Here is a 14,309-nt window from a genome sequence, read left to right as displayed (position 1 = left end):
GGCTGCGTTCTGAAATGCCTGTGCCATGGTTTGCTATACCTGTAAAGCCATATGCGTCTGCACAGACGTTGCCAGCCATGTGATCTGAATGTCATTGTCAGGTAGTGGCAGTGAGGGGTATATAAGAATTGGAACATGATAAATGCTGTACAGCACCAGATCACCAGTGTTGAAGCAATGATTCTTCAACATCAACTTTTTTTGGACTGGTCATGTATTTCAGATGCTTGATTATTGTCTTCCAAAGCAAATACTGCATTCCCAACTAAAGAATGGAAAGCGAAATATTGGTGGACAGCAAAAGAGGTTTAAAGATGCTCTCAAGGCAAATCTTTAAAAATACAGTATAAGCACAGAAAACTGGGGAACACTGGCCTGCGAGCGCTCCAACTGGAGAATAGCCTTTACCAAAGGTGTCATGGACTTTGAAGCACAAATTCAGGGCAAAAGGGAGAAACGAGCCAAGAAGAAGGCATGTTTGGCAAATCCTCACCGTGATCAGCTCCCACACAAAAACCTATGTCCCCACTGTGGAAGGACGTGTGAATCCAGAATTGGCCTCCACAGTTACATACAGACACACCATTGAGACAATACTCATGGAAGACAATCTTACTTGGCTATGAGTGATTGCCAAAGAAGAATCTGGCAGCAGGACAGGGAGCCTGGGGAGGTGGGTTGGCATCAAGGGAAGAATCACGCATGATGTACAAAGTCAGAGGCAACATGGAGTCAACATGGAGCTAAACAGTGATGCTTTGTGGGAAAGGGGAGGTTCAACACATTTTTCTTCATGCACAGCAGCTGACTGGCAAAAAGAGGCAAAAACCAGGAAGCATCACTTAGCAGAGATAAGGGTGTGACCAGACTACAACATGGGCACCATGCCCAGAGAGCGATCAGCAGTGCCCAGCCATGGCAGAGGTGCCTGGTGTCATTGGCACATGCTAAGTGCTATGGGCAAAGCAAAGTGCCCTGGTAATGGGTGCCCTTCACTTGTGTTGCTAAGAGTACTGCATTCGCCACCCCCAATCCTGCACACATCACTACTGAAACAAAACGATTCCCACCCGGGAGATCCCTCTTGGAAAGATCTGACTGGTCACAAAAATAACGAGAGTTTTGGGGGTTTTTTAATCCTATTAAGAGGCTGATCCCACCAAAAGGCCTAACCCTGGGACTGGAAGAGCAGCTCTGTGAAAATCTACTTTGTTTTGGTTTGGTTTGTTAATCTATGCAAACAAAAAACCACAGTCATATGCAGTCACTCACTATAGTTCCTCTTCAGAAATTCTCAGAAATAGGTATTGGTTCTCAGGGCTTTGATAACATACTCCTCTCCTTTTTTTCTTTGAATTCAAACTCTCCTGGAGGCACGAACAAAACACAATACTGTCTGGTTAACACCTCCTTATCTTAACCCGGGATCAAGATTAAGTCGCTATTGTGGCATTTGGTTAAGAGTTTTCAACATGCTGACATCATTGGGATCCCATTACTTCAGACATCTGAGGTTTCGTTTCCCTTCTTTAAGTGGGACCTGACTGACCCCCCTCATGCCCCTTTAGTGAAATTAAAATACACACAATGAAATATTAAAACATACTTATTTTAAAAGAATTTATGGCATAGAAGGGAGCTAGTCTTGCATATTTATGCCCCATGGGTCCAGTTATGATGACCCCAGTGAATTAGGGGTGTTATGACGGGGGGGGTGATGGCTGGCTGCTGACACTCCCGACTCTCAGCAGGTAATACTACCTAATCCAAAACGTTTCATAAATGTTTGACAAAATCATTCTGCAGGGGTTTTCCCCTCCCTCCTTTTTTGCTCATTAATTTTCCCATGGCCGCCTCAGCCCCTTCGTTGCTTCTCAAATCCTGCCTGCCAATTGTTATTCATTTAATGCGACAGGCTGTCATTTCCTTTGAAGTCACCTCATCCTTCCTGCAAACTTTGATGCCATGCAAAGCTCTTGAGCGGGAGTGTGGAGATCAAAGGCAAATATGACAGGGTTGCTGCTGCTGCTGCTGCTACTGGCCCTCCCAGGTTGGAATGAGGAAACCAAACTGACAGTCCGCACCTCAGAAGTGCTCCGTATGGGTTGAGCAAGAAGGCATGGAGTGAAAATCCCACCATTTCAGAGAACTAGTCATCACCTTCTAATTTGTTCTCAACATGGTGTCTGGCTGCAAGAAAGGGGAAAGTGATCCGGGAAGAGCAGAGGAACTGTTGAGTGCTAGGACTCCTGGGAGCTGAGAGGGAACTGGCTAACCTAGACAGTCTTCCCCAACCTCCAGAAGGACCACAGTTCCCATCATTCCTGGCCCCTGGGTCTTGTAGGAGCTGTAGTCTAAAATAGCTGGAGGGCACCAGATTGGAAATCTCTGCTCAGATGAGAGCCAGGCCCATTGAAGAATGGATATCTATAGCTGGGAGCCCAACTAATTTTGAGCTGTTGTCTCACAGCCAGTTCCTTTAACATATCACGGTTACAATCTTCTCAAAGAGATGCATTTATTATCAAGTGTATTATCTCAGTACATTGTCAAGGTTTGATCTTGGGGCCTAGAATGTACTACTCAAAGTAAGTCCTCTGTGCTGATGCAGTGGTGGCAGAGAAATCTAAATGGGTCTCTTGTGCGGTCAATGTGCAGGCATTGCAATAAATAGTGGTACAGGTCGTCTACACAAGGTTGCCCACACAGACAAAGTCTCTCCTTGTACTGTACTTTGCTGTACCGACATCCACCACCGCCGAGGGCCTCAATTGGAATCGTAATTCTGTAAAAGCAATTCTTAGTACAGCAAGTGGGAGCTTTGTCAGATAACTAGCTCAGATGTGCTCCCTTTTGCTAAGTGGGAACCATGGTGAATTTTTGGTAGAGGCAATCGTGGTTAAATCCCTTTCTGCATCGGATCTGAAGAGACAAATTTTTAAGTGCCTCTTATCCATCTTCATGATCACCTGAAGATCTTGTAACTGAAACTGGGTCAAGAGGCGATGGATGCCATCCTGTATAGAAGGATAGACGACTCAGGATAAATTGCTGTCACTCCACCTTCCCTGCCCCATCAGATCTTGCCTGGTGGGCACAGTTGGGTCATGATGGCTTCCCCTTTCACGCGCCCAAAGAATTATAGCTTCTCCCACCACAGAGCAACAGTTCCTAGCATCCTTAACAAGCAAGATTCTTTGGGGGAAGCCAACTGCTTCAAATATGTGTTGAATGTGCTTTAAATACCTGGGGGAGATCTGCTCTTTGTCTCATTCTTGCTCTCGAGCAACAGCTCTTGACCATTTGAGTCAGACGATAGATTGGGAGGTCATCTTCTGCTGCTGCATGACTGGACAGAGCTCTGTGGTATCTTTCACTTCCCAAAGCTGCATTCCCCCCACACTTCCTCCCTTGCCCAGAGGCTGCTCCCATTTTTATTTTCGACAGTGGCAGACTTTGAGCTCTCAAATTTCATTGGCACCCTCTACAACACTAAAATACCCAACACCTCTTGCAATCCATTCTACAGCATTGTTGCACTACCCTAAAACTGCCTTTGCCTTTAAGTTAGAAGCACATAAGAACATGAAAAGAGCCCCACTAGATCAGACCAATCTAGTCTAGTCCAGCGTCTGATCTGACAGTGTCCAACCAGGTGCCTGTGGGAAGTTCGCAAGCCGGACCTGAGCTCATCGGCACCCTCCCCACTTGTGATTCCCAGCAGACTGCCTTTGACAGTGGAGGCAGTCCATTGATTTAAATGGGTCTGCTCTGAGCATGTCATAGGTAGCACCCAGAAGCTCCATTACTAGTAGTTGTTTCACAAACACAACAGAACTGAAAGTCATGGAGGATTAATTCCAAAATGGGAAACTATGAATAGTTACAAAACCAATGAACTGGCTGAGGTATTTGTAGGTCTCAGATGATTCAGAAACTCATACAAGTGAAAAACTAGTAACATTTGACTGGTAAATTGAACAGCTCTGTTCACAAATATTTCCATCTTCTCATTAACTCAGCAACCTTCTCTCCCCTACGCTTTGAGTTTGGAGAATTTTCAAATAGTTCTCTTCGGCTGCTCTGCACATTATTTTTCCACTTGGCTAGAGATTTGGAAACTAGAGTCAAGTTCAGTTGACAACCCTATACATCATGCCCTTTAGATTGCAGGAACCTGATCACATTTATCTCTGTTCCGACAATGGTTCTGTTCACAACTGTTTCTACACATAATTCAGAGAAAACAGTATTTTATCTTAGATACAGTGTTGCCTAATCTAAAAAGTTTCAGAAGCCTTTTCAGGGGGCTCCAGGCAGACTACCATTTTGAACCAGAACCAAAGGTGAGAAAGGCTTGTCTTCCTTTGCAACTTGCTGTCCTCCTTTCACTGTTAATGCTCTGCCTTCCCTTTTTTTGAGTCTTTCTCAAAGCCATCCTTACCCATACTGTGTGAGACAACCATCCACCTCAGCTAGCAGGTGCTGGGGGTGAGAGGGATCAGCAGCAGAGGGTCTTGGACCACAGAGCTGTGTCTTCATTCACTACATGAGCACATGAATGCAGAAAACAACATTTTACATTGTGAAGGATAAATTTCAGCACCTTCTTTCACGTGTACGTACATGCACTTTAGTGCTGAAATGTAAATTTTGTTGCTGGAAGGAAGGCGCTAAATTTCATTCTGCCATTAATCCCCCCCCCCTTAAATTAAAGGCATGAAATTCTAATGCTGCAGACTACAAAAGAGAATTTTGGTCTCAACAGTGAACATTTAAGTAAGCACCCCATTATTATGTTTACAATTAAGCTCAAGTTTTATTATTTGCACTGTCGAACTTGACATGCAAAATGCATGCCAGGTTCAGTGCATCTTTATTTATATTTTGCTTACTATTTACAGCTGTCTCTATGCAGTTCATACGATAAATGGTAGCAGGCAGGAGGTTTAATATGGGAACCAAGGGGTTTTTCAAGAGAGTAAGCAGCTCAGCTTCAGCGTCTTCAGGTCAAAAGAGCAGATTGATCTGTAAGATCTGCCACTTAGTTATCTTTTCCTTAACTGAACTTCACTGGTAAAATACTCCAACACTGGCCCAGTTGAGAGCAAACATTTCCCATTCTTGTGCCCATGATTACGAGTGTAAGAGTGCCCAGCCGATTTGCATTCATTCTCTCATCGTCATCATTTTATTCGTATGGCCCTCTGTCTCTGAAACCTGCACATCCTTCCTCCCTCTGCAAAGTAGCCTTAACTCTGTGCTGATCATGACCTCAAACCATGGTTAGCTTGAAAACAGCAGCCTTAATGTTGCACACAACATTAAGACATAGTTTAAAGTAAACCCAATAGTTCCCATTTGCTCTTGCTTTTGCCATGCCAGGAAGAAACAATGTGGACCAGTGATCACAGTTGGTTTCCTGCAAACAAACCAGAAGCAGTAAGCTAAGAACAAACCCTGGCTTCCAACAGCAGTTTATTTGGAGAGAAACAAACCACAGGCACTGGTTCAAACGTAGCTCTCTGATTTACTTCTTCCCAGAAAACTGGGCACTGTTGAGCATGTGCAATAGCACAAGGTGTTATGCTGCTTCCTGCACATGAAGAAGGTCAAGGTCTGATCCCAGTGCTTGAAGCTGGTTTGCAAACCATAATTAAGAGTAACCATGGTTGGCATTAGCCTCAGTGCCAACACAGCACTAAACCATGATTAATTATGAAAGGGGACGAGATGAGGGGTATTTATGCATAAGCTACAGTATTGTTCTTATATTCAGTCAGGAAATTTTAGGTCTGCCCAAGACCATTCCCACACAAAGTGATGAGTGATGGCAACTGTAAAAATAGCACTAAATAAATTAACACCTGGAACAATCTAGCAAGTGCAATGCACTTTTAAGTAACTCTGAATTCAATGTGAGAGAATGAAACACTTGTCTAAACCATGACCAATGAAATCAAAGGGACTTAACTTTGGTTGGCATGTGCCCAAAATGTGAATGTAATGAAGAATTATCTAATATCCAACATACAGCTGGCACTGCAGTGAACGCAAACTAAAAAGTCACACTTGCCAATCTTACTGCTCCCCACTTTGCTAACCCTGACACCTGAAATCTACCATTTAATTATGGGCTCTTCTAAAGTCAGTTACTGTACAGGGCTAATGAGTGTACTTGTATTTAGTCCTATTAACTTTGGCTCACATTGAAGAAGAACAGATTATGATGTTTTATATTATATCTACATGCAACGGCATGCACTTTTCTTCTATTCCAGCGGCACATGCCAAGGTGAAGAAAGGTTTTTGTCTCATCAGAGTATGTTAACTAGGTTTGTATAATTAAAATAAATAAAACTAGGTTTGTTTGCTTTTTTAAAAAATCCACCTTCTTCCATATTTCACCTTCTTCATATACCTTGGTAATTATGTCTATGTTATGACACAAAACGTTCGGGCTTCTAAGGAGCTTGCAGGTTTTTCAATTCCAGCTGCAAAGTACACAATTATAAACTGAAGTTTAATTAAGTATGCATTGCTTGCAGCAGTTGTTTAATCACAGGGCCATCAAAGTGTGTTTCCAAAAATCTTCATAAACAGAATCTTTTAAAGTAAATGGTAGGTTGGCACATTCTCCGAAGAAATAAACCATGCAATGCATTAATTTTTAGCTCTTTGGAAATGTTTGCTCTCAGTCTGCAAAAATGGCCTCAGTCCAGAAATGAATCTAATCTAAATTACCAGTTTGCTCGACCAAAACTTGACCATTTTGAAGGCAGATAAAATATAGAACTATGTGGGGCTTAAAAACTGCATTCACAGCAATCAAGTGGAAAGACCTGGGGTAGAGATATTTTGAAGACCTACACAACTTGTGACCAATCAAGCCAATAAAATCCACCATTTATACGCAGTGATCCAGGGACCCCAAGCCCTAGATCTTTTGCAGTGGAAGGCCCCAGATCTGCAGGTCCTTCTGTCCTTTATTATTATTTTTGAAAGAGACAACAATAACTTTGCAAATTCAGCAGTAGGATGCATGGCAAAGTGCCCTGCTGGTGAGATCTCAGCCTCTTCCTGCAAACATCTATGCACATCTTTTTAAGCATATGTAATTTTTTTAAGCACATGTAAGTTAAGCCTCTTTTGAATTATGGTGCTGGAGGAGACTCTTGAGAGTCCCATGGACTGCAAGAAGATCAAACCTATCCATTCTGAAGGAAATCAGCCCTGAGTGCTCACTGGAAGGACAGATCCTGAAGCTGAGGCTCCAATACTTTGGCCACCTCATGAGAAGAGAAGACTCCCTGGAAAAGACCCTGATGTTGGGAAAGATGGAGGGCACAAGGAGAAGGGGATGACAGAGGATGAGATGGTTGGACAGTGTTATCGAAGCTACCAGCATGAGTTTGACCAAATTGCAGGAGGCAGTGGAAGACAGGAGTGCCTGGCGTGCTCTGGTCCAGGGGGTCACGAAGAGTCGGACACGACTAAACAACAGAAGAAGAAGAAGAAGAAGAAGAAGAAGAAGAAGAAGAAGAAGAAGAAGAAGAAGAAGAAGAAGAAGAAGAAGAAGAAGTTAAGCCTTGTGCAAATTTGCAGCCACCCACCAATGTGGATGGGACAAGCAGGTGTCTTTGGGAATCCCAGAAGCAGGACTTGAAAGCAATAGCTTGTTGGGCTCAGTGTTTGCCGCCAAACATTTTCAGCACAAACATTGTGCTTTCAGTTACAGATAGGTAGCCGTGTTGGTCTGCCATAGTCAAAATAAAAAAATTCCTTCCAGTAGCACCTTAAAGACCAACTAAGTTAGTTCTTGGTATGAGCTTTCGTGTGCATGCGTTGAAGAAGTGTGCATGCACACGAAAGCTCATACCAAGAACTAACTTAGTTGGTCTTTAAGGTGCTACTGGAAGGAATTTTTTTATTGTGCTTTCAGGTGGACTGAAATATGCTCTGTCTTGTATAAGGCAATATATACCCATGTTATATTGCCATTACAGGTGCCTATTTATATTAACTATGACCAGAATCATGCAGCAGTCTTGACTCTTTGGTAAGTCACAGTGCCTTAAAAGATGGCTTGTTTTTTTTCTTTAATTGAAATTCAGCTCCAGATTAAAACTATCTTGTAGATTTTAATAGAGCTGGAGGACCATCAGATATTTCTGGAACCAATGGGCAGAATTCCATATTGCGCTCTTCCAAATGTTCCACCTGCACAAGCATTCCATATTGCCTGACAGAATGATTCCCTTTCTCCTTCCTCTATTGTTTTGGGGGTTCTCCCTGGGGCAGGGGGGCTCCAGCCAATTTAGGGAACATGGGAGGCATGTAGGAGAAGGACAGGAAAGAAATCTCCTTGCGCAGGTCTTACATTGATAGGACTGGTTAAGTGAATCCTACCCATTCTGTTTCGTATTTTGTTCATTCGTTTCATAAAATTTATATAAAGAAACCCACATCTTTTTTTATAAATAATTTTTATTAACAGGCCAATCAAATCACATTAATTCCAAATCAAATTAGTTCCAAATTATACAGCCAAATTTGTAAAATTTTATTGGGGGTACCCATACTTGGCGCTCCGAAAGGGAACCAAACATCGCTCTTGCTGCTGCTTTAATTTCCCAGTTCTATCCAGTTCTGTCCAGATAGTCTCCTTATTATTTTCCTCATCTTCTTGTTGTAATCATATATTAAGAAACCCACATCAAAGCAGTTCACAACTATCAGAAATTCATGTCCATTCACGGCTATTCCTTATAGGAACTACTGTAGCTGCAGACATCCCTAAAGTTTTGCAATTTTAATCTTCTAAATGTTGTGAAGCTATATTCCTTAAACAAATAATTTTATCTGAACTGGTAGTTGCAACGATGGAAATAACATTTTATTTAAAGCCATTTCACCCTGTTCCTCAGCCTGAAAGACTCCCAGAGCATCTTACGTCAGATCAATAAAAACAGGACAGTCTGCAGATCTCCTGAAAGGCATAACACAAAATGGTGGAGGAGGGAAGAGGAAAACAAGCAACTTCAGTCACAAATTCTTAGAGATTGGTTAGTGTCAGAGCAGCACAGTGGAAACCCAGGGAGATAGTTGTCTGTTACTCAGAGTAGACTTGTTGAAACTAATAACCACGACTATGTTAGGCCCATTGGTTTCAATAGATTTATTCTGAGTACAACACAGCTGAATACCACCTCCAGCTTCAAATTCCCATTCAGCCACAAAGCTCAATGGATGACCTTGGGCCAGTCACTATTCTCAGACCCACCATCCTCACAGGGTTGTTGTGAGGATAAAATGCAGGTGGGGAGAACCACGTGTGCTTGGAGGGAAGATGGAACATAAATGTAGTAAGTAAATGAAAGTTACATAACAGCTCCTGATAAGGCCAGCTGGGAAGGAAAGAATTCAGAGACGAGGTGGAGCCAAATGGAGGTGGTCTCTCAACAGAGCAGACACAGTAGACCAGTTCCCATCTCTCCTTCTGTTGCAGCCTGAGGGAACCACTTTTCCTTGAAAGGAGACTATGCTTAAGACTATGCTGGAACATCTGGTACTGCAGGGAACAGTATGTTCTTGCTGTGGAAAAACCCACCCAATCAGATTATCTCCGGACAATGGGTTTTGTTGTGATCCACTATCTCTTCTGACAATTGGCTGAAGAGTAGCACAACTCTTTGCGGCCGCCATCTAAATGCACATTTGCATGGTGTTACTGAAGAGTTCAACTCTAAAAACAGCTTCTTCTCCTCTGTTTTCCTCACCAGCTTTTCCAACTATGACTATTTGCCTCCACGTAATGATGCGTTTTAGAGTATAAACATATGGGACAAGTGTTGCCTACACGGATTTTGGAAATAAGACTTTATGTTCTTAATATAAGTGCCGGCTTTGTATTGTATTATTTTGATGTTTGTTTTGTTGTTTGCTGTTGATCTTGAAAAGTTGCATAGTGATTTAGAGCTTCTAAAACACTTAACAAAAATTGTATAGAAAAACTATTTAGCCCATGTATGCACTGTACCTTGAATGCACATTTGGAGCACATTATTCCCCTCTAAGAATTCTGGGTACTGTACCCAGTGGTGTAGCGTGGGGGTGCAGGGGGGGCTGGCCGCACCGGGCGCAACACCTGGGGGTTAGTGTTAGGGGGCGCAAATCCACGGGTTAGGGGGCGCAAATTACTTGCCTTGCCCCGGGTGCTGACAACCCACGCTACGCCACTGACTGTACCTTCTGGGTACCAATCACAAAGCTACAATTCCTAGTACCCAGAATTCTTTGAGGGGAAGAATGTGCTTTAAAGTGGACACAGCCTTCGATGAGTGCTGGATTCAGAGTGGTATGGGCAGTTCCCCCACACAGAGCACCGAGCCAAGGGGACAATTGAGAAAACCCATTTGGGGGTGCCAAATTTTGGACTTGCTCAGGGCGCCATATATGCAAAGATTACCAAGGTCTGCCTCTGCATTAGATGTTAGGAACAGAGGCAGCTGTCTTAGGCTACTGCAGACTGTTTAATAATAATAATAATTTATTATTTATACCCCGCCCATCTGGCTGGGTTTCCCCAGCCACTCTGGGCGGCTTCCAAAAGAATATTAAAATACTATGATACATCAAACATTAAAAGCTTCCCTAAATAGGGCTGCCTTCAGATGTCTTCTAAAAGTCTGGTAGTTGTTGTTCTCTTTGACATCTGGTGGGAGGGCGTTCCACAGGGCAGACGCCACTACCGAGAAGGCCCTCTGCCTGGTTCCCTGTAACTTGGCTTCTCGCAGTGAGGGAACCGCCAGAAGGCCCTCGGTTTATTCATTTAGCTCAGTGTTGTCTAGGGACGCAGGTGGCGCTGTGGGTTAAACCACAGAGCCTAGGACTTGCCGATCAGAAGGTCGGCGGTTTGAATCCCTGCGACGGGGTGAGCTCCCGTTGCACAGTCCCTGCTTCGAAAGCACTTCAAAGTGCAAGCAGATAAATAGGTAGCGCTCTGGTGGGAAGGTAAACGGCATTCCATGCGCTGCTCTGGTTTGCCAGAAGCGGTTTAGTCATGCCGGCCACATGACCCGGAAGCTGTACGCCGGCTCCCTCGGCCAGTAAAGCGAGATGAGCGCCGCAACCCCAGAGTCAGCCACGACTGGTCCTAATGGTCAGGGGTCCCTTTACCTTTATCTTTACCTGTCTAATGTCTACTCTGACTGACAGCAGCTCCTCTGGGTCACGGTCAGGGATAATTCACACCACTCGCTATCTGTCCCTTTTAAATGGAAGTGGCTCAGGGACTGAAGCTGCAAAACCCATGATCTATCAGGGCAGGGACGGGGGGGGGGGGGGCATTCCTTCTCAACCCCAGTGAGTGGAGGAATGAACTGGGCTTGAAACGAACTTTCTCTGGTGTTGTGTGAGGGCAGAGAATCAAATCTCTCCGTTTCTTTCCTTTGCAGCCACATTGCTGCAGTCTTGAGTTAGCATGACAAAAGTTAATGGCTGAAAGAAACACCCCAATTTATAAGGCAGTAAAAAAAGAGCTGCGCATTAAGATGCTGCAATTCACTCCTTTGAACTTTCAGGAAATGTCTTTGGTTTTAATAGCACACCTTCAATTATATACACTCAGAGAGAGGGTTTTTTTTTCATAGCAATACCCTGCCTGTTTATTACTTTTTAACAGAAAAAGTGAGCTGCATCAAAGACACTGTTCATATACTTAGTGTGGAACGTGGAGAATCGTATCTGAGTATATATTAGGGTACATGTCAGACATTTTGTGAAAGTTAGCATTTATTGTACAGGTTGGCAAGGCAGTTACGGCAATGGCTCCCCTCTTCAAAAGGATATGGTAGAATGTAATGCTAATGTCCAATGCTAAGATGAAGGTCTACCAGACTTGAGTGTTGAGCACAATTGCCTCCAGCTTCACTCCTTCTTCCTAAAAGTAGTGATGTCATCATTTATTCAGTCAGAAGTGGCTTCATGATGATGTCTCTGAAGCTAATTCAGGATGAGAGCAAGGCTCCTCTTTGCCCTCAGTGCTTGCTCTTGGTGACATCATCTGATTGGCTCCATGGCGTCACTGTAAACTGGAGGAAGAGTGGACATGAGACTAATAATACCTGACTGAAAAGTAATGTGAGAGGACTGAGAAAGGAAGACTTGAGGGGTTTGGGCAAACACACCCACTCAGTTCCTTTTCCATGTCAAATGTGTTTGCTAGAGAACATTCAGCTTAACCTGGTTAATCCCTTTGGTGGCCATGGCATCAAAACAGCTCAGAAGGGACTGACCAGGTAGAGTAGACCAAGGATGGCGAACCTATAGCTCTCCAGATGTGTTCAGACTCCTTTCCTGGTCAGCGATCAGGGATGATGGAAGTTGTAGTTCAGCAACAACTAGGGGGTGAAATGTTGAGTGGTATAAGAGAACTCACACAGAAGAATTAGGAGAATGAATGAGCAGCGTTTGGATGTATTATTAAAATATTCCCTAACAGGGGCTCCAGATGAATTACAGATAAAATAAAAACAGCTAAAAGCATAGAGAGAGAAAGGCCATCATTTAAAAAACAATTAAACATTAATAGAATTAAATCTTTCTCTCTCTACATATATATATGTGTGTGTGATACTAAAAAAAATACACTCACAACAAAAACAGCGCAGAACTAACTGTGCCAAGGTACAACACACGTGATATGAGAGGCATCGTCTTAGCACTAGTATCTTGGAACAAGCTATTTCCCTGCCTGAGGTAAAAGACAATACAGTGGTACCTCAGGTTACATACGCTTCAGGCTACATACGCTTCAAGTTACAGACTCCGCTAACCCAGAAATAGTACCTCGGGTTAAGAACTTTGCTTCAGGATGAGAACAGAAATTGTGCTCCGGCGGTGCGGTGGCAGCAGGAGGCCCTATTAGCTAAAGTGGTGCTTCAGGTTAAGAACAGTTTCAGGTTAAGAATGGACCTCCGGAATGAATTAAGTACTTAACCCAAGGTACCACTGTATATCACCCCACCACCCTCATCCTAATTCTTTGTAGAGCAGCTAACTAGACCGGCAATTGAATCATACTTCTAAATTGGCTGCCTCTTGTACCTATGGCAGTGTGGTGCACAATGCTCTAGCCTCCAGCACCTCTCTGCCACACCCTGCTCAACAGTTTCTGCCACCTGAAGCAGCTGTCTCTCTGTGTGTGTCTAATGGTAGGACCAACCCTGTATATTAGATCAAACGAAGAATGCCTCTCTTAAAATAGAGCTTTTCATCTGCAGTTGTATATAGAGAAATAGAGAGATCTGCCGCCTAGTTAATTGGTGACACCATTTTAGACAAATGAGTTTTTTAATCTAATTGATAAATCAATTAAATGTTGTAGTGCTTGTAGCTAGGCATAGGGATTAAATAGAGAACAATTGTACACATCAAATCTGAGGAGGCTAACGTGGTCGTAGCCAGAACAGCGTTAACATAATACAGGACTTTGCCTGTATTATGCAAGAAGGCCCACAAAAGGAAATGGATGCTTTTTCCCTTATTCTTTTTCATCCATAACACAGTTCATTCACACACCCGCATACAATTGGCTATCGCGCGTCCCTTAACAAAGACCGTAGCCAACTCACACTTGCAGTGGGCGGTTGAGTCATGCCATCCATGAAATCCTCATTTTTCAGTTATGAAAATTTACCCCAATACAAAAGGTACCTCATTGTCTACGCTCTGTTTTAATATGAGGAAATGCAGGATGTGGGGGTGGATGTGACTCTTATAAGACTCTAGCCATGAAGATTAAGCTAGTGAGGGTATAAACAGAGCAGAAAGCCTGCAATAAATATTAGCCTGCACCAGGGCCCTCTAGAGATGGATGATTTGAGCGAGTGAGGGGCACTGCCTTGTCTGGATTCTAAGGAGCATTCCAAAAGTTGTTACGAAACAACTAGTTATCTCTCACTTGGACCACTGCAATGCGCTCTACGTGAGGCTGCCTTTGAAGGTGACCCGGGAACTGCAACTAATCCAGAATGCGGCAGCTAGACTGGTGACTGGGAGCGGCCACCGAGACCACATAACACCAGTCCTGAAAGACCGACATTGGCTCCCAGTACATTTCCGAGCACAATTCAAAGTGTTGGTGCTGGCCTTTAAAGCCCTAAACAGCCTCAGTCCAGTATACCTGAAGGAGCTTCTCCACAGCCATCATTCAGCCTGGACACTGAGGTCCAGCTCTGAGGGCCTTCTGGCGGTTCCCTCACTATGAGATGTGAGGTTACAGGGAACCAGGCATCCTGTGGAATGCC

At 43.7% G+C, this 14,309-nt stretch overlaps 1 long non-coding RNA gene across 1 annotated transcript; it reads right to left on the bottom strand.

Moving 5' to 3' along the window:
• Positions 1-11,775: 11,775 nt before the first annotated feature.
• On the bottom strand, positions 11,776-12,549 carry LOC310706106. The gene is made up of 2 exons (XR_014525680.1): positions 12,189-12,549; positions 11,776-12,092 (listed from the first exon to the last, which is right to left on the bottom strand). It is a non-coding gene; the product is annotated as an uncharacterized lncRNA (long non-coding RNA).
• Between the last annotated feature and the right edge of the window lie 1,760 nt (positions 12,550-14,309).

This window comes from Podarcis liolepis (genome assembly GCF_965112155.1).
Source record: "Podarcis liolepis genome assembly, chromosome: 4".
In the NCBI taxonomy this organism is placed as follows: Eukaryota; Metazoa; Chordata; class Lepidosauria; order Squamata; family Lacertidae; genus Podarcis; species Podarcis liolepis.
The sequence above is the reverse complement of the archived record's forward strand: the minus strand, read 5'-3'. Positions and strand labels throughout refer to the sequence as shown.